We start from the raw sequence: 19,873 nt of genomic DNA on the forward strand, positions 1-19,873 counted from the left end.
AAGACTCTTGAGAGTCCCTTGGACTGCAAGGAGATCCAACCCATCCATTCTAAAGGAGATCAGCCCTGGGTGTTCTTTGGAAGGACTGATGCTAAAGCTGAAACTCCAGTACTTTGGCCACCTCATGTGAAGAGTTGACTCATTGGAAAAGACTCTGATGCTGGGAGGGATTGGGGGCAGGAGGAAAAGGGGATGACAGAGGTTAGATGGCTGGATGGCATCACCAGCTCAATGGATGTGAGTTTGAGTGAACTCCACAGTTGGTGACGGACAGGGAGGCCTGGCGTGCTGCGATTCATGGGGTCACAAAGAGTCGGACACAACTTAGTGACTGAACTGAACTGATACTGTTCTGTAATTTTTTTTAATTTATTTAACAACATATCATGAGTGTTGTTCCATGTCTTTAGGTAGTTTTCTTGTGTGGTTTTTAGGACTGCACAGTCTTCTGTTGTGATACTCTACTGTCTTTGCATGCCAGTCCTCACTTGTTGGTCATGCTGCTGCTGCTGCTGCTAAGTCGCCTCAGTCGTGTCCGACTCTGTGCAACCCCATAGACGGCAGCCCACCAGGCTCTGCCATCCCTGGGATTCTCCAGGCAAGAACACTGGAGTGGGTTGTTGGTCATGGAGTTCCATTATTTAGAAATAGTGTTGCCAGATGCAAAGAAAAGGAAGCAATCTGAGCTCCTCAAATTGAGATCACACCTCTTGCACTCTCCATAAATAGATCCATCTTTGTATCTGTCTCTTGCTGGAGTCAAGACCCTGAAAACCCAAGGGACTTAAGGATTGGTGACTTAGGAGGAAGGGGCTGATTAGAACAGAACTTGAGCTGCGTCTATTTATCGAGGTCCGACACTTTTACGTGTGCTAGAAGAACAATTCTGTAATGTAAACGTTGTCCCCTAAAAACAGAACCACACTGTGCCCCCTGTCCACACCTTCCACCCCCTAACACACCACTCCTTTCAAATACATCCCTCAGATACCTTCTGATTTATCCTCTCTGCGATTCTCAGTCACATATTAGCATTTTGTTACGAATGACCTAATCCTCAGATTCTTAGGGTGACCACAGTTTATTCACACAGCCTTGCCTGTGTGCAGTCAGGTCCGTACAAGATAGACAAACACTTGGAGGTTAAAATTTAATGATCCCACAACACTATAAAGATACTCTATACTAAGTGCATATTTTATTGTAAACAGTCTTAAATTTTAAATACATTTTAAGTGTGCTAAACACTTTTTGCCAGCCTCTGTACTTTTCCCTGGGACTTCCCTGGTGGCTCAGACGATAAAGAAACTGCCTGCAATGTGGGAGACCCAGGTTCAATCCCTGGGTCAGGAAGATCCCCTGGAGAAGAAATGGCAACCCACTCCAGTATTCTTGCCTGGAGAATCCCATGGACAGAGGAGCCTGGAAGGCTATAGTCCATAGGGTTTCAAAGAGTTGGACATGACTGAATGCCTAACACACACACACACACAAACACACATACACACTTTTCCCTCTCACCCTGAAAATCAGGACACACACTAGAAACAAAATTTTTTACTTTCTTCCAGAGTGTGTGGGTTTATTTGCATTTCTATTAAGATGATGCTCTTCTCTGCCACTAAGTCACAATAACTGAAATGAGGGAGTGAGCTGGAAGACCTCTAATATCCTTTCTAAATGTAAAATTCTGTATCATTTGGACATAATATGTAAATGTTGCAGTGGGATGGATCTTTCTGTCAACAAAAATAAATTAACCAATAGTCAATCTAAGAAAGAAATAGCACATTTTATTCAAGTCAAACAGGATTATAACCAGGAAGACAGTCTCTCAGAGAGCTCAGAGAACTGTTCTGAAGAAGTAAAGGGGTATTTGGTGATTTGAAGTAAGTATGTGATTTCGGTGAAAGAGGTACATGCAGTCAAGCACACATCTTGGTTGAAGGTTGCTGCTAGTCATGAGGAACAGACATCTTAGTTAACTATACTAGTGCTTTCCTAAGCATGAGAAGATGCCAGACCAGGTTCATAAAAAATTTCTCCTGAAAATATGTATCTGAGGGCCAGTTCTGTCAGTTTTCCCAGAGCATAGAGTACTTCATCCTGAACTTCACCCCGAATTCCTTTCAGGGTGTACTGTACGTCAGCAGCCCTGCAGAGGCAAATGACTGGATTCATGGAGTACTAGGTTATGGGCAACATTCTTTATGTTGCCATCCCCTCCCCTTCATGGGCTTCCCTGGTGGCTCAGATGATAAAGAATCTGCCTGCAATGCAGGAGACATGGGTTTGATCCCTGGGTTGGGAAGATTCCCTGGAGAAGGGAATGGCTACCCACTCCAGTATCCTTGCCTGGAGAATCCCATGGACAGGGGAACCTGGTGGGCTACAGTCCACGGCATTGCAAAGAGTCAGACATGACTGAAGCGACTAACACTTACACTTCCTTTCTTTCCCTTCAGTCTTAACTTCAGCCAAGGTTTGGGTGGCATTTTGTGACCAGTTCGTCCCATGGTGTTAGGAATGTTCGCTCCCAGGTCAGGTGAGGACTTTATTGATAGGCCACTCCATGTGCTGCTGCTGGACTTGGCTACTTTTTAACAGCAGTCAAAAGCCTCTGAATCACCAGTCTTACTAGTCTTTTGTGGTCCAAGAAAAATGGTTCTTATTGCTTCTTTCTGTATCTAGAGCTACACGATTACAATCATTGATTTTATAGGATTATATATTTGGTCAATTGTTTCAAGTCACCGAATCATTGTTAATCTTATTGGAGGCTCAGTCACACATTTGGTAATGCAAGAAATAATAACCATATAAAATGGGCAGAATACAAGTAACATAGCTAGTAACATTAATAGGATCATAAGTAAGTATTTAAGCTAAGAAAGACCATAAGTAAGTATTTAAGCTTCCATTACATGGTGCCCAGTATCTTCCCAGATCAGCTGACCAGTCTCCGCTAGTTGATATCTTTAAGGGAAATAATAGATTGGTATTTGTACATAAAGTTCATCAAAGATGTCTGCACATGTAGAGCAAGTAGTAGAACATTGTGACTTTACATTGTGACCTGTAAGGTCATCCTTACAGGACTGAGAAAAAAATGTTACTGTCTGGGGAGCTACAGGGCTGATACCAGAAGAAAACTTAATTTTTATTGCTAAGAGGGTATTTCTGCCATTGGAGTGGTCTAGTTAAGGCATAATGCACAACAGAGAGCAGGGAGGAGGCAAAACGGGCAGAGAAAATTTTTTTGTTTAAATTTTTCTTGTCTTGACTTAAAATATGAATTATTTCATTTCTGTTGTCATACTTTCTCTTGTAAAAAGTGCACACTAAAAAAGTGTTGTACTTACAATGAGAGATTTAAGCCAAACGTACTCTAAGATGCCTTCTGGCCCAGGTATGACTGGATTCTAATTACATATTCGTTTTGCTTATAGTGTCACTGGTCTTACGTTATCAATAACCCCTGGAGGAAAAGGACCCTTGGCCGGGATCCTCCAAGCCCTTAGGGGCGGCCCTTTGGAGGGGCCCATAGGGGCGCGTAGGGGCGGCCCTTTGGAGGAGTGGCCAGCCTGGGCCAGGAAGGCTCAAAGACAGCATCCCCTCTCTCCGCGGGGTCTCTCCTCCAGCCCCACCGCATCACAAGTCAAAACAGCCTCTCTTCCCTGCTGACGCCACGGCCGGGATGGGGCTGAAAATCGATCTTCAATCTTTCTGCTCCAGCACAGCCGGCCCCGCCGCGGATGCGGGCGCCGACGCGCAGGCTGAAAGGCCGAGGGCGGCGCAGGGGCGGCGGGCGGGCTGCTGACGGCGGAAAAACGAGCAAGCCCGCGTCCGGTGGAGCGTTCTCTCACCGCCCGGCGTTGGCCACGGGACGGTGGCTAAGTCCCCAGGTGGTGGGCGGTGGTGGGAAGGAGAAGAGGGACCCTGTCACGAACGAGGGGAGGGGACAGGAAGAGTGGCCATTCTAAGCCCAGCCTCTACTGAGGCTCCGCCTGTGTAGACCGATTCTCAGTACCCAGGGCTCAATTCAGCCAGCATACAGATGAACAGACCAACGCCCAGGGTGCGGGCAGCAGCTGGTCCCCGGGGGCAAGGGCGAGACCGAGACTAGAACCAGCGTCTCCAGACCCCTTCTAGACCACCGTCTCCTCCACCAGGTTCCTTTAGCCCAAGGGCTTTGTCTTGGTTTCTTGACTAGCAGGCTTCCAAGTTGTTGCATTCACCTGTCAAATTGATGGCTTTGCACGTTTGGAACCTCCCTATAAAATCTATAGCAGACTTTCCTTGCTTGTTCTGCTTGCCGTCAGTTCAGATTTTCTGCAGCTTCCTGAGTGTTGCCATCTGCCCTGTGTCACCTTAGAGATGTCAGCAAATGTTTTGACCATGGTCTCATGTCAAGAGTGTGTCACACAGCTAATCTCATCCACCCTGTGGACAAGATGCTAACTGCATCTGGGACAGTTCCATTTCTCTAATCAAGCTGTTGGGTGGCTTGCCTGGCTTTCTGAAGCAGTCCTGTCTCATCATCGTACACTTGCTGTTTGAAGGTAGCCATGCTACAGGTGAACTAAACCAGGTGACTTCTAGGACCAGAGGGAAATGACAAGCTGATGTGCGTGCGGGCTAAGTCACTGCAGTCGTGCCCTTTGCGATCCCATGGAGTGCAGCCTGCCAGGCTCCTCTACCCATGGGGATTGTCCAGGCAAGAATACTGGAGTGGGTTGCCATGCCCTCCTCCAGGGCATCTTCCCTACCCAGGGATTGAACCCAGGTCTCCTGCAGCTCCTGAATTGCAGGTGGATTCTTTACCACTAAGCCACCAGGGAAGCCTTGACAAACTGACAGTTCTGCTCAATTCAATGGGGAGTCACTATCTTCATCATACAGGAACCAAGGTTTCTTGAGCATTTACTATGTGATAGGTTCTCTGCCAGATTCTCACAAGTGTTATTTTAATATTACCATTACAGCAACCCTGCTATTGTTATTCCAGTATTGTTATACAGATGAGGAAACAAAGTCACAGAAATTAAACAATTTGCCCCAAGTCACCAACTGTAGTTGTTGAAGCAGAGATTTGAATCCCAGGTTCATCCTGAACCTGGACCTTCAAAGGTTATGCCCTGTTGCTGCTCTTAATAGAATAAATGTTTTGGTGTAAGGGAAAGGATGCTCCATGAGGAACGAGGAAACAAGCCTTCCATTCGAGCTCTACCTCTGTGGGCAAGTCACCTCACCTTGGTTTTAAGGTACATGAAACCCCTGACATATTTAGAATTATGTGCATGTTTCTGGGATGAGCAGCCATAGTTTTCATCAGCTGAATCTCAGTTAGATTCATATACCCTCTCTCCCCTGCAAAAAATAATATGTATGTGTCAGAGCTCTCTGAACTATCTTAACTTTCTACCCTTTTCCATGCCAGTCTACTCCATATTCTCTTCTGACACTTTGGACAATGATGCAGTTACAGCTGCAGACTCCAGGACCTTTCTCTGGTTCAGGGGTGTGAAGGGCTCCTGGCTGCACAAGGAGTCCTTTCAAGCACACCCGCATGTCCAGATAGCAATCGCAGGAAAGACAACATTGGAATAAGATCATCAAATTCACCCTCCACCTCCTTGCAACACCTCAGCATTTTTACTTTAGCCTGTTGTATTCTTTACTTGCAATAAGACTGTACTGTTTATATAGAAGCCCCAGGAAAAGATTTCAGAATCCTTTTTTTAAACTCTACTACAAAAAGAATTCTAGTAGCAGAGCCTCCAGCAGGCCTAGGGTAAAGTGTCCATTCGTTAGTGAGCATCTTCTGTGTCCTGAGCAAGGAACCTGATAGACCAGACCCCTGATTGCTTGGAGACTCAGAAGGACTCTGGCAGGGAAGTGTTAGAATGATGCATGGAGCACAGAAGAGTGAGGCCTGGGGAATCAGGAGGGCCCTTCTTGAGAAGTGGTGTTCGGGCCAATCTGTAAAGACAAGAAGGAATGGATTAAGCAAGAGGTACAGATCAGAAGGGAGGAAGAGCATTCCAAGCAGAGGAAACAGCTAGTGAGTAGAGCCTAAGATGATAAAGTTGGAGGAACTTAAGGGCTGGGCAGGCTGGAGCACAGAAACAGGGAGAGCAGGGTAGGCTCTCCCTGCACCTACGGATGAGGCTGCTAAGGAGGTAGGGCCTGTGTATTCAGTGCTTCCAGAGTCAAGAAACATGGATCCCAGTGCCAAGTGTGACACTAACTGGCTGTGTGACATTAGTAAGGCAGGTGACATCTCTGAGCTTTCATTTCCTGAGCTTAAACATGAGGACTTTGAACCAGCTGGTTTCTAAAGTTCTCTCTGTTTCTACTCTCCAGTGACTTTGTCACATTGAAAAAAGTGAAGTGATCTGTAAAAAAAAAGAAAAACAGCTGCTGCTAGCCAGGAGCAGGGTGGCACTGTCAGTGAGGCCCTGGTGTTCTCCTGTTGCACACAAACCACTTCATAGAATAATACCATCCAACATGGCCATTCTGTGACTGTGATGGATAAGGACAAAAATAAGGCCACTCTGTGATCACATCTGAACATGGACAAAAAAACAGAAACATTAACATTGTTTCCACTCCACAGTCACATTTGGACATGAAAAAAAAAAAAAAAAAGAACACTGTCCAGACCTCAGAAATGACCAAACATCTCCCTATCCTGGCTCAGATGACTGCTGCCTCTTCAGAGTGAGCTTCAGCTTCACAATAGTCTTTCCCCCTTCTAGACAAAATTTACCAAGATACACAGTCATAGAAGGACCCCTGCTTCCTGACAGCAAGCAAGGTCTGCTTCCTTAAACCCGTCCCCAAATCACCACGCACAAGCCCCAACCCTGTTAAGTCCTTGCTAACAGTCTACATCTCTGCAGTGAGTAACAAACCCCCTTGTCCAATTGCAGGGGTGTTCCTCGAGCAGGGTGGGGCCAGGGCCACCATCGCCAGCAGCGCCTTTTACACTTTGCACCCTCGCTGCCTCTCCTTCCTCACCCTAGTTCCAGCCCCTTCCTGGCGTTCCTTGGCCAAAGGGTGTTACATCAGCCCTTTCTGCTTCTGATGGTCTCCTCTAATCTCAGCCCAGGTACCCAGGTCTGGGCCTCAGGCAGGATATTAGGAAGTGGGGCCTTGAAGTAGGGGAGGAGAAGAGAGCGAGGAAGGAAAACGCAAGAGAACAACATTACCAGGGAATTTGCTCCCATCCAACAATGAGGAAGGGTCTTCCCTGGCGGTTCAGTGGTAAAGAATCCACCTACCAATGCAGAAGACCTGTGTTCGATCCCTGGGTCAGGAAAGGGAAGATCCCCTAGGGAAGGAGAAGGCAGCCCACTTTAGTATTCTTGCCTGAAAGAATTCCATGGACAGAGGAGCCTGCTAAGCTACAATCCATGGGGTCACAAAAGAGCTGGACATGACTTAGCAACTAAACAGCAACAACGATGAAGGAGCAGAATTAATACTATCTCCAGAGTGGACATTTCTTCCCTCACTGGAAGCCCTGGGCTTTGTCTTTCAGGCCTGCAGCACCCCCACCCATCCCCCACCAGATGGAGCATGGGCTACATGGGAGGTGGTGGTACTTCTGTTTCCCAACCAAACCACAGCAGTCATACCCTCCCTCAGAGTCATCTTCACAGGAAGATAGCTGGCTCCCAGAGAACTGACTCATCTGGCAATGTTGATGGGGGCAGAAATTGCTGCTGGTGGTGATTCAGCTTCTCAGCGTGGACTTCCCATCCTTACCTAAAGTGTTTTCACTGTGGGGAGAGTCCCACTGGACAACCCACTCTACTCTGTTCATACAAACAGATGGTAAACAAATACCACCCCTGACGCCTCCTGAGTCAGACGGCAACCAGGGGGAAGAAGTGACCTGTTTCTCTGGCCACAGGACAGACTGTTGGACTCATTCCTCTGAGAAGGGTAGTGGAGTCAGCTCCTTTTAACCTGCAGAAATCATTGCTCACACCAGGCACATAACTGTTTCCAAAGCTGTCAACATACAGTCATGGCAAAGGTAGAGTTTTCTCCATGTTCTGTATAATCCAGGGGTCAACAGACTTTTTCTGTGAAGGACCAAACCATTAACATTTCAGGCTTTGTGGACCAAATAGTCTCTGGATGGACCAAACCATCACTACTCAGATCAGCCCTTTTAGCCCCAAAGCAACCACAGATAATATGCAAGTGTATATACATGCCCGTATTTCAAGAAAACTATCTACAAAAACAGATGGGCCAGATTTGGCCCACTGGCTTCGTGTGCTGACCCTTGGTCTACTGTAATTGACACATGAGCACAGCTGAATAATAACCATACCTGTAACTTGTAAAAGAGCTTTATTTTTCATCAGAAAGATAAGACTTTTTAAAAAGTTTAAAACTTCCAAAAGACAAAGGAAAGAAAAAAAGAGAGAGAAGAAAGCAAAAGTAAGAGAATAGAATTTTATTTCAAAAAAGGAACAAGTTCCTTTTTTGAGATGGGGGAGCTCTTTGTAAAGCCTCTGGTGGCTGCTTCTTACCCTGACCAGCTCTTCGGGAGCCCCTCACTGGCTCAGGGGCCGGCAGAGAGCACTGGGAGGATACTAGATGGCCAAGGATTCAGATTGTTCAGGACTGTTCCAGTTCCTGGGGAAAAGAGGCCTTTCTGAGCCCTTGGAAGGACTCTCGGAGAGAGCAGAAGAGACCAATGATGATAAACAAGGAGTATTTGTGAACATGACTTCTAATGGCCCTGTGTGGACAGGGTCCTGCACCTTCCTGGGCTTCTGGGATTAAGGTACTGGCTGTGAGGAGTATGTACCTCAAATTTTGCAAATTTTAAAATGGTTAATAATGAAAGATTTAGGTTTAAAAGTAGGGCTCTCAAGATTCTGCAGAGAAAGGTAGAGGAGAATGGAAACCAGATAGAATGGAAACCCCTCCGTTTCTTGGGAGAAAGGGCAAGAAGTGGCCATTCTGTGGTAAGTGGCCATTCTCTAGTTCACAGAACATGTGTCCTGCTTATGCATGCATTTCAGAAAGTTACCCTAGCAAGAGAGCAATGATTTCTGAATTATGTTTCCTGGAATACTAGTGTCATAAAATGTTAGCAATTATTGCATGAGAAAAATTTCGAGGAAACTGAAGAATGAATTAACAGGAGACTGTTGTTTCTGTACATTTTTGTTTTCCTAGGTTATGCTGGTGGGGGAAGCGAGTATAGTATGGTGGGGGAAAACGTTTCATTCTGAAAATCATATTTTAGGAAACAGATTTTTTAAAGGCCACAAATAGACTATTCACCTGAGCTAATGCAGTGTTTTTCAAATTCAAGTATACAATAGATTCATCAAGAGAGCCTGTTAAAACACAGGTTGCTGGGTCCCACCCGCAGAACTTCTAATTTAGTAGATTGGGGTAGGACCAGGAACTTTCATTTCTAACAAGTTCCCAGGTGATGCTGCTGCTGCTGCTGCTGATCCAAAGACCTCATGTTGCCCTGCACCCAGCCTGATAGATATGAAGCTCTTTATATAGTCACAGTTCTCCCTGAGGGTACCACATTACAGAGAATCAACTGAATGGGTTTCCACCATGTGTGAGGATGCATCGCATATTCCAGCTTCAAAGTCAGGCTTATAGAAACATAGATGTGATTTATTTGGGGAAGGTTTATCACTTTGAGACACGCTTTCTCCAGAAGAACAACAGGTGTCATTAACCATGGAGCATCTTCTCATAGGGGCGATGGAAGGAGGTATGTTGCAGGACTTGTTTTTTAAAATAATGGCTCATGATTCTTCTGTGCAGAGTTAGAGAGGCCAGTTAATAAGTCCTTAAAATTTTCCTGGCATTTCCTGACAGGGAGACATGGTCCTTAAAAAATAGGAACAAAATCCAAAATGAACTTAACAGGATGCAATAGTTCTTCAATTATAACATAATATTCAGTTTGAATGGTTGCACTGTGATGTATTTGGGGATTTAAAACATACAAATGTAAATTTGGATAGGACTGTTCAATCAAATGTATATTAGAAAAATGAGGAGGACCTAAATGACAGAATGTGGATGTGAGTCAACTAGAGTGTGGAGTTATGGGCAAAAGGCAGCAAACTTATCCTGAGATATGTCATGGAAGGACTGGGATGTGGTACACCCCAACCTGAGGTCAGTCTCAACCATGGTACCAAGTTTTGTTAGCATACTCTAAAAAATGACCAGAAAAGAGTTAGAGAAAGTCCATGGGATATGAGTGTACTATCTCTTTAGAAAATATTTAAGGTAACCCTTAGCAGAAACATTTGAAAGAAATTTGGGTTGCTAAGCCTGGAAAAAAATTAAGCCATTCTATTCTACCTTTAAATGATTGAGAGTTTTCTACCTCTGGTCTTTCATTGCAGTGGTAAAATAAGCAAGAGGAAACAGCCCTAATTTTTAAAATGTATGTAATTTTCATTAACTTTGAGAAGAACATCTTCTTGAAAGCAGGATGATAGAACACTGGGGGTATGTCATTTTGGCCTTGCAAATGTGCAAGAAGCTAATAGCAGTTATCCATTTCAAGTTTCTTTAAAATTTCTTAAGCTCTTGCATGATTCTTGCACAGTTCCGGAGCAAACTTGAAGGAAAGGATTGCCATTTACTGCATCAGTCCAAATGCCCATCAGTGGAAAAGTGCATAAGTATGATATATTCACATAGTGGCCTACTACACGGCAGTCAAATGATGAACTATTGTAAAACATATTCATAGAGGCAAATCTTATTGATATAATGTTAAGCCAAAAAAGTAAGTCTCAGAAGATTACAGCATGACACACTTGTATAAAGTTCAAAACTAAAAACAATTTTAATACTTTTTAGGAATACAGATGGACACAATATCACTATATAAAAGGAAAGCAAGAGATGACCGCAATATAAAAGACTGGCAATTCCCAGGGTGGGCAAGGATATGGATCAGTGGAAATTTTCATATGCTGCTGATGGGAAGATAAACTGGTTCAGTTCAGTTCAGTTCAGTTCAGTCGCTCAGTCGTGTCCGACTCTTTGCGACCCCATGAATCGCAGCATGCCAGGCCTCCCTGTCTATCACCAACTCCCAGAGTTCACTCAGACTCACGTCCATCGAGTCAGTGATGCCATCCAGCCATCTCATCCTCTGTCGTCCCCTTCTCCTCCTGCCCCCAATCCCACCTAGCATCAGGATCTTTTCCAGTGAGTCAACTCTTTGTATGAGGTGGCCAAAGTATTGGAGTTTCAGCTTTAGCATCAGTCCTTCCAAAGAAATCCCAGGGCTGATCTCCTTCAGAATGGACTGGTTGGATCTCCTTGCAGTCCAAGGGACTCACTCACAAGAGTCTTCTCCAACACCACAGTTCAAAAGCATCAATTCTTCAGCACTCAGCTTTCTTCACAGTCCAACTTTCACATCCATACATGACCACTGGAAAAACCATAGCCTTGACTAGATGGACCTTTGTTGGCAAAGTAATGTCTCTGCTTTTGAATGTGCTGTCTAGGTTGGTCATAACTTTTCTTCCAAGGAGTAAGTGTCTTTTAATTCCATGGCTGCAGTCACCATCTGCAGTGATTTGGGAGCCCCAAAAAATAAAGTCTGACGCTGTTTCCACTGTTTCCCCATCTATTTCCCATGAAGTGATGGGATACAACCATTTAAAAAACTTTTTGCATTACCTACTGGAGCTAAACATACACAAACTCTGTGACCCCACATTTGTACTTCTAGGTATATACTCAGCATATTTCACCAAAAGGCATATTCAATAATATTCACAGCAGCACTATTCATTAAAACTCCAAATTCTATATAACAGTGAGAAAAACAAACTGTGGTTACATATAACAATGCAGATGAATCTTGCAAAAACAATGTTGGACAAAAGGCAGCCATAAAAAATATATATTGTATAATTCCATTTATACAAAGTTCAAAAATATGAAACACTGGTTTGTAATCGTAAGAGGTCAGGCTATTGGTTGTGAAGTGTGAAAGTGTTAGTCACTCAGTTGTGTCCAACCCTTTGCAACCCTATGAACTTATAGCCCACCAGGCTCTTTTGTCTGTGGAATTCTCCAGGCAAGAATACCGGAGTGGGTAGCTATGCCCTTCTCTGGGGTCAGGCTGCTGATTACCTTGGATGAAGGGTAATTACTAGGAGGAGTCATGAGTGAGACTTCACGGATTCTGGTTCTTTTCTGGATCTGAATGCTGCCTACATGTTTACATTGTGCCAGTTCTCTTATGATTTGTACATATCTGATGTCTTAGATATAAATTAAAAGTTTATTTTGAGAGAGAGAGAGAGAAGTGAGATGAGGTAAAAATGACAAAAATAAGAAAAAAAAGTATGGAGGATATGAAGAAGTAAAGGTATCCATAGGCATATTTTCAAAATATATTTCAGGGTATATATACTAAGCGTGTGCATGCTTAGTCACTCCATCACGTCTGACTCTGTGTGACCCTATGGACTGTAGTGCGCCAGGCTCCTCTGTCCATGGGAATTCTCCAGGCAAGAATACTTGAGTGAATTGCCATGCCCTCCTCCAGGGGATCCTCCCAACCCAGGAGTTGAAACAGGGTCTCCTGCACTGCAGGCACATTCTTTACCAGCTGAGCTACCCAGGAAGCCCATATATACTAAAACTAGATAGTAAAATCTTAGTAAAATCTCTTTTTTGCAATGTTTTTCATTTTTGGTAAATGTTTTTGTTTTGTATTGCCATCCTTTTAAGTAAAATTTTACAGTAATGCCTTCCTCTGATTTAAAAGTAATACTTTTTTTTCAAAATCAAAAAATAAAACCAAGGAAAAATACAAATCTCATCACTGAGATCTAATCACACATTATTTTGATGTGCATCTTCCCAGGCTTTATTGTGATTTTAAAAGTCTTTAAGCAGGTGTTCTGGGGGATGAGGGTGGGGAGGAAAGCAAAGAAATGATGAATGCCTTGTTTAGGGTGATGGTTTCTTTGGTGGGAGGGAGGCAGAACAGTATACAAGAGGGGAACATAGGTTTCTACTGATGTTCTTTGTTTTGGATGATAGATTTTATTCATTATTAAAAATAACTCAGAAGTAAAGAAATAAAAGTGGGTCAATAAAGAAATAAAAGAAATTGATCAAAAGGTACAATCTTCCAGTTATAAATAAGTCATGGGAATGTAATGTACAACATGGGAACTATAGTTAATTATACTGTATTGTATATTTGAAAGTTGCTAATGAAGTAGATCTTAACAGTTTGATTACAAGGAGAAAAAAGCTTGTGACTATGAATGGTGATGATGTTAATGAAACTTATTGTGTGATCATTCCACAATATATATAAATGTCAAATGAATCATTATGTTACACATCTGGAACTAATATAATGTTATGTGTTAATTATATCTCAATAAAAAAAGAAATAATAGGGTCTTCCCTGGTAGTCCAGTGGTTAAGACACTGTGCTTCCATTGCAGAGGGTGCAGGTTCAGTCCCTGCTACAAGAATTAAGATTCCACATGCGTGGCCATAAAAAAAAAAAAAAATTGGTTGAAAGAAAGAAAGAAGAAAGAATATCTCTAGGAGATGCTAGAGAATCAGTGAACAGCAAAGCTAATTTAAATGGTAACATAACTCAGCAAGGTATCTGATATATAATAGACATATGAAACACAATAGCTTTCACAGACACAAACAATGACCAGCCTAAGGACATAATTGTAAAGGAAGACCCATTTATAATAACAAAGGTGATTAAATACTTAGGAATAAACTTGACAAAAATGTGCAAAACGTAAAAGATGAAACACTGGAAAATTAGACCTGAACAAAAGGTAAGGCATTTCTGTTGTTAGATAGGACAGTTATCATCATAAAGGTGAAAACAATCCCAGCAAAAATAGCTACAAGCTGATATTTGTGGAGCTGACAAGTTGATGCTAAAGTTCTTAAGGAAAAACCAACATGCAGTAATAGCTAGGACACGCTAAGAAATACAAGCTACAAAGGTGGGCCAGTCTACCAGGTATCAAACTGTACTGGGTGAAACCATACTATATGTTCCCATAACAAAAATAGCATACTACTCCCCAAATAGACCTATAGACCAGTAGAGTAGAATAGAAAGACCTGAAGTGTATCTGAATAAATACGGAGATAATAAATGTGGTATCTTAAATCACGGAAGTGAAGATGGGCTTTCTAGTAACTATTGCTGGCACAAGGAAGCAGCCACTTGGAAAAAAAGATAAAATTAAATCTAAACCATAGGGCTTCCCTGATGGCTCAGAGGTTAAGAATCTGCCTGCCAGTGCAGGAGGCACTGGTTCAATCCCTGGTCCAGGAAGATCCTACAGGCCACGAAGCAACCCATCCCGTGCACCACAGTTATAGAGCCTGTGCTCTAGAGCCCTGGAGCCGCAAGTACTGAGCCCGTGCGCCCTGCAGCCAGTGCGCCCTACAGGAGAGGCCACTGCAATGAGGAGCCCCCGCACTGCAGCTGGAGAGTAGCCCCAGTTTAACACAACTAGAGAAAAGCCCGCGCAGCAATGACAGCACAGTGCAGCCAGAAGTAAACAGATAAATAAGAGATGGACCAAGGATACAGCAGGAAAAAAGAAAGACCCATCCCTCACACCATATACTAAAATTAACTCCACACTCTTTAGGAAACTAAATGTAAAAAAGAAATTGATTGAAAATAATTTAATAAACTAGAAAAAATATGGTGAATTTCTCTATAAACTCAATGTAAGGAAAAGCTTTCTAACATCGACTCAAAATCCAATGGCAGTAAAAGATATAATTCATAAATTTGGCTACATGAAAGTGTTTTTTTAAATTGCATGGGAAGATAAAATCAAAAAAAGAGCTGCCAAACTAGAAAATGTTTGCAACATATATCACAGATACAGGGCTAATCTGTAATATATAAAGAACTCTTAAAATTTGAGGAGAAAGGACCAAAACTCTGATGAAAATATGGGAAAGATATAAGAACAGGAAAAAAAATCAATAAAGAACTATAAAAGGACCAGGCAAGGGCCACTGATGAGGCTGTGTCACCAACCATGGATTAATCCAATTTTGTGCACCTGAGGTCCAATTAAAACTATGAGAATTCCCACAATAGATTTCAGGCTGTAATTGAAAGTAAGTTTAATCTTTCAAAGACCTAAAATAATACTAAGATATACTAGGGTACACTGACAAATCAGAAAAAAGAAAGAAAATTACTTCCTTTTCATTACTAACCCTTACAATGAGTTTTTTCAATGAGTTCTGAGTTTCAGTTCCTACACCTGATAAAACTGACCACCACAATCCAAACCTCAGTGAGTCAGAAGGCTTCAGTATAAACTAGATAAACTTCCCAGGTCCCTTCTACCTCTAAAATTCTGTAGTTTATTTTAAACTAATGTCCTGGTGTCCCAGTCTGTTTAAATCTACTCACTCAGTGAGGAAATAATGACTTTCCCAGGCCCCTTCTTCCTACTTACACAGGGAGTTTCACCTGGGGACACTTATTGCCTGCAACAAAACACCAGATTCATGCATTTGTTTGTGTGTTTATATTCCCATCACCATTTATAAAAATGAAAGATTTAACATGGTGAGGAAATTGGAGTGAAACAGGAGCAGTAAGAAATTAGAAAAAGTAATACCATAAGTAATATTAGAACACAAAAATGCACGCTTCTAGTTTCTAGAATGGGGCCACAGATTTGGCTTGCAGCTTCCTAACAATTGGAGCAGAGAGGGAAACAGGAGATAAAAGATTCATAATGTCTATAAAGTAATTTGGGCAGTTTTGCCAAAGACTAGGATTCCATTTACTTAGAGATGTGTCCCAGGGGTACGCTGCAGTAGATTCTAGTGCTTCACAGAGCCCGTGGTTAAATAACCAGGATTTACGCAAGTTGTTTGTTGAGCCATTGGTAGCTTGGATTCAGCCATGGTGGGAATGTTCAGTAAACACTACCAATCAGGGCATTTGGGGGTTTGTTTTCGTTTTTCACTTGGCCTTCAAAGAGCTGGTTTGCCAGCACACCACTGCATGTTCCCATGGTCCTTGTAGGGGGACACAGTTTTGAGGCCAAAAGAGCTGCAAGTAGGAGAGAGAAGGGCTTGGTGTGCAAGTTTATTGAGTTCAGCAGAAATACTCCGGAGGAGAGAGAAGGCATATATGCTCAAAACTGGAAAATGACTAATATGTGTCAGTGCTCACCTCTCCCACTTCAATCCTTCCCTCTCCCCGGTATTACCTTTGGAATTTCATAGCTGGGGTTACAAAAAATGCTAGGTCCAGGGAGAGGCAGACATACCTCCCCAAAACGCATCCAGAGAGACTGGGAAATCTCAGGTAAAGGGTTGTATGCTTTCACCTACGTCAGCACTTCCCCAGCCTGTACAGGGAGAAAAGTGTCCCAGGCTGAAATAAATCTGGGAATGAGTGGGTTAAAGTGAAGCAGCTTTCTTTACTGCAAGACTTATCAGGGCTTTTGGGAGGTGAATGTGCCCTTGTGGCATAAAGTACACAACCTTATTTTACCTGCAGAATACCTTGGAGTGGCAGGTCATCTTGGGGAATGAAGCTGAAAAATGCCACCCTGGGTTGTCAGGGTTCCCTGAGATTTTGAAAGGCAATACTGAGACATTACTCAACAGAAATAGTTCTTTCACATAGGACTTGAAGCTCTGGCATTTTTCTCAATAAAAACATGACTTGTATGTCTTTACTTTTCACCTGAACCATTTTATTAAGTCTGAGGGTGTCCACACATGTATCAGCAGAGCTTTCTTAAAGGAAACATTTCAGGACAAGGAATTTCGTAACTTGTGTCTCCCACCCCCAGGAACCCATTCAGTTCTGCCATGGAACAGAACAGGCAAAATCAAAGCCCAAAGCCAGTGTCCACTTATTTTCAACGCACAAGATTCTCAACCAGAGAAATGAGCATTTCTTGTCATTTTTTAACTTGGAATTTTCACCGCCCCCCCCCCCAACTCTCATTCTATTTTTTCTTCTTCTGTCTCTTTTTGCAATAGTTTTGTAAACTTCTAAGACAGTGTATCATGCCCTGGGCCCTCCACACACATAGTCATTTAGTCATTCACGGAACCCCTCCAGGTTCCAGACCCTCTGTCAAGGAGCTCATAGTACAACATTAATGAATGGCCATTTCCTCTCCTATTCATCTTCTTTATTTGCTTTGTCTGAGCTCTCTCCCAGACTTTGCTCAGCACCCCATGCTGCTCCTCCCCACTCAAGTCCATCCTTCCTTTCTCGTCCCTTCCCTTGTAGCTTTTTCCAATGACTAACAGGAACCCAACTCAGCTGGTTTTTTATCACGCTCCTGTCCTTGCATTTTCCGACTCAATTAAGCCATTACCAGAGCTAAATGAGGCATGGACTCTTCAAAAGTCACACCTGTTGTCAGGGAGATGGAGGGTAAGGACCTGTGCAGCTGGTGGGAGGTGGCGAGCAGAGCTGGAGAGAGGCAGCCGAGTGTGACCCGGCAGTCTGTGCTCCCGCGGTGCTGAAAGAGGGCCCTCATGGTAAAACAGGGTGCCCCCTGCTTTCATATAGAAAGAGTGAAGTCTAACAGAACTGAGGTTAGTCACATTGGTGATCACAGATAAGAGGTCTCTAATGCTTTGGCAAATGTGTATCAGGTGCTTATAATAACCCACATTGCGGATGTGTCCTCAGCAAGAGGTAAAAAGCCTGTAACCAGAACCAGCTCCACGGGGTTTTGTGATTAACAGTTGAATTTTCTCAGGTTTTTCCCTCCTGTTCACCCTCATTAAAACATACACGTTTCATCTTTCTGCAATGGTGGCTTCACAGCTTACTGTTAGTATTCTTCAAAATCAGAATGACAAAAGAGGGCAAAGATAACAGTACAATAAACCAGAGACAAATCCGTGTACTTGCCCTAGGAAGAAAAATGATAAGTGATCTCTATTGGAAATCAATTGGGTTTCATAAACACCTTTCTTCTAGGCAACCTAGAATTCTTATTTCTGCAGGCTGGGAGTTGAGAAATTGTAGTTTCTGAGCTTGTTGTGCTTCTCATTTACTAAGTGATTTTATGTTCAGAAGGTCAGTGCCTCTGTTTTCTCTCATTGAAAGGTGGGCAAAACCGTTCTCCTCTAGGGTACCGAATTTCTCAAAATGTTAAAGCCATGGGGCAAGAGCCAAGATTTCTTTTATGAAACTTGAAATGTTTCTGTGCTGACCCCCTAACCTTGCCTCGCTGTCCTGTGTTAATTTGTCCTTGACTCTGGAATTTGGATGAGCCATCCATCTTTGTGGACAAATGCAAGTTCAGCAGGTATTTTTTGGGCACCCATTCAGTACCAGGTTCCTGGTTCCATGCTGCAGATGCAACTGTGATCATGAAGCCCCTTCCCTTGGGAACTTTCAGTCTTGTGGGTTGACCTCTTCCCTGTTCCATCCTAGAATCGCCCTGCTGCTGCTGCTGCTGCTAAGTCACTTCAATCGTGTCCGACTCCATGCGATTCCCAACCAGTCCCTAGTTTTAACTGGTTATACTTCATTTATTCATTTGGCAAATATCTGTGGAGCATCTACTAAGTTCTAGGCACTGTGCTTGGTGCCAGTTTACAATGGGGAAGAGAGACAGGCCCCACCCCCTTGAAGCTTCCAGGCCCCACTATGAATTAATTTTCTCATGGCAGTCACCAGAAAGAATGTCACTCCTCCCTTTGTACTTTCTCAATGCTTAATTCATTCTTCTTCTTAGCATTTGTATCACTGTAATTATAATACACCATCCTGTCTCCTTTTAAACCATGAGCGCCTTGAAGACAACAGTCTCAACTTTCTTGCCTCAATACCTTGCACTCCCTAGTGTCTAGCAAATAGAGGAGCTCAATCAATGTTTTTTGAGTGAATAAGTAATTGCATGAATTTAGAAGCTCATGAACTTGTGGAACCATAGACCAGTCTGCTCTGACCTCCCATCCCAAGTCTCTTGGATGAGGAGCTCAATGATCAATCAATCACCTGTCAATACTGAAACACTCATGACTTCAAGGACCTTCTAAATTAAAACCAACTAGTCTGAGTCATTTCTTCTTCTTCTATCTGCCATTGAGATAAAGAAGAAATACTAGCTTCAGCTTATGTTTGAGATACTTTTTGCAGGAGGTAAACATGATTATATAGGATTTAAGTGAAATGAACTTATAGTGAGGAGAACAAATGAGTTTATTTGTGACTCTTGGATAAGATACTGTTAATATCATGCATGTGCTGCTTAGTCGCTCAGTCATGTCCAACTCTTTGCAACTCTGTGGGCTGTAGCCCACCAGGTTCCTTGTCCATGGGATTTTCCAGGCCAGAATACTGGAGTGGGTTGCCATTTCCTCCTCCAGGGGATCTTCCCAACCCAGGGATCAAACTGGGCTGTCCTGTATCTCTTGCATTGGCAGGCAGATTCTTTTACTACTGAGCCACCAAGGGAAACCAACTGTTAACATAGCTGCATATATATATATGTATATGTATATGTAATATATGTGTATATATATATATATGTGTGTGCATGTGTGTGTGTCATATATATATATATATATGACAGTGGCTTAACCAGCTAGAAGGTTTCTTTTTCTGTCATGTAAAAGTTCAGGAACAGCCTGAGATTCTGCTCCATGAAATCCTCAGGTCATGGCACCATCATTCCCTGGGATATGGTGCATGGTTCAAGATAGGCTCCAGATGTCACATCCACCTCCATGCAGCAGAACAGAGGAAGGGGGAGATGAAATAACAAAGAACAAACACCAACTCTTTCTTAAGCATAGTTTCCTAGAA

At 43.0% G+C, this 19,873-nt stretch overlaps 1 protein-coding gene across 2 annotated transcripts in view; it reads left to right on the forward strand.

Moving 5' to 3' along the window:
• The window catches only part of CASR (calcium sensing receptor), a 92,894-nt gene that overhangs the window by 38,862 nt on the left and 34,159 nt on the right, over positions 1-19,873 (forward strand). The window lies entirely within an intron of this gene.

This window comes from Ovis canadensis, chromosome 1, assembly GCF_042477335.2.
Source record: "Ovis canadensis isolate MfBH-ARS-UI-01 breed Bighorn chromosome 1, ARS-UI_OviCan_v2, whole genome shotgun sequence".
NCBI lineage: Eukaryota > Metazoa > Chordata > Mammalia > Artiodactyla > Bovidae > Ovis > Ovis canadensis.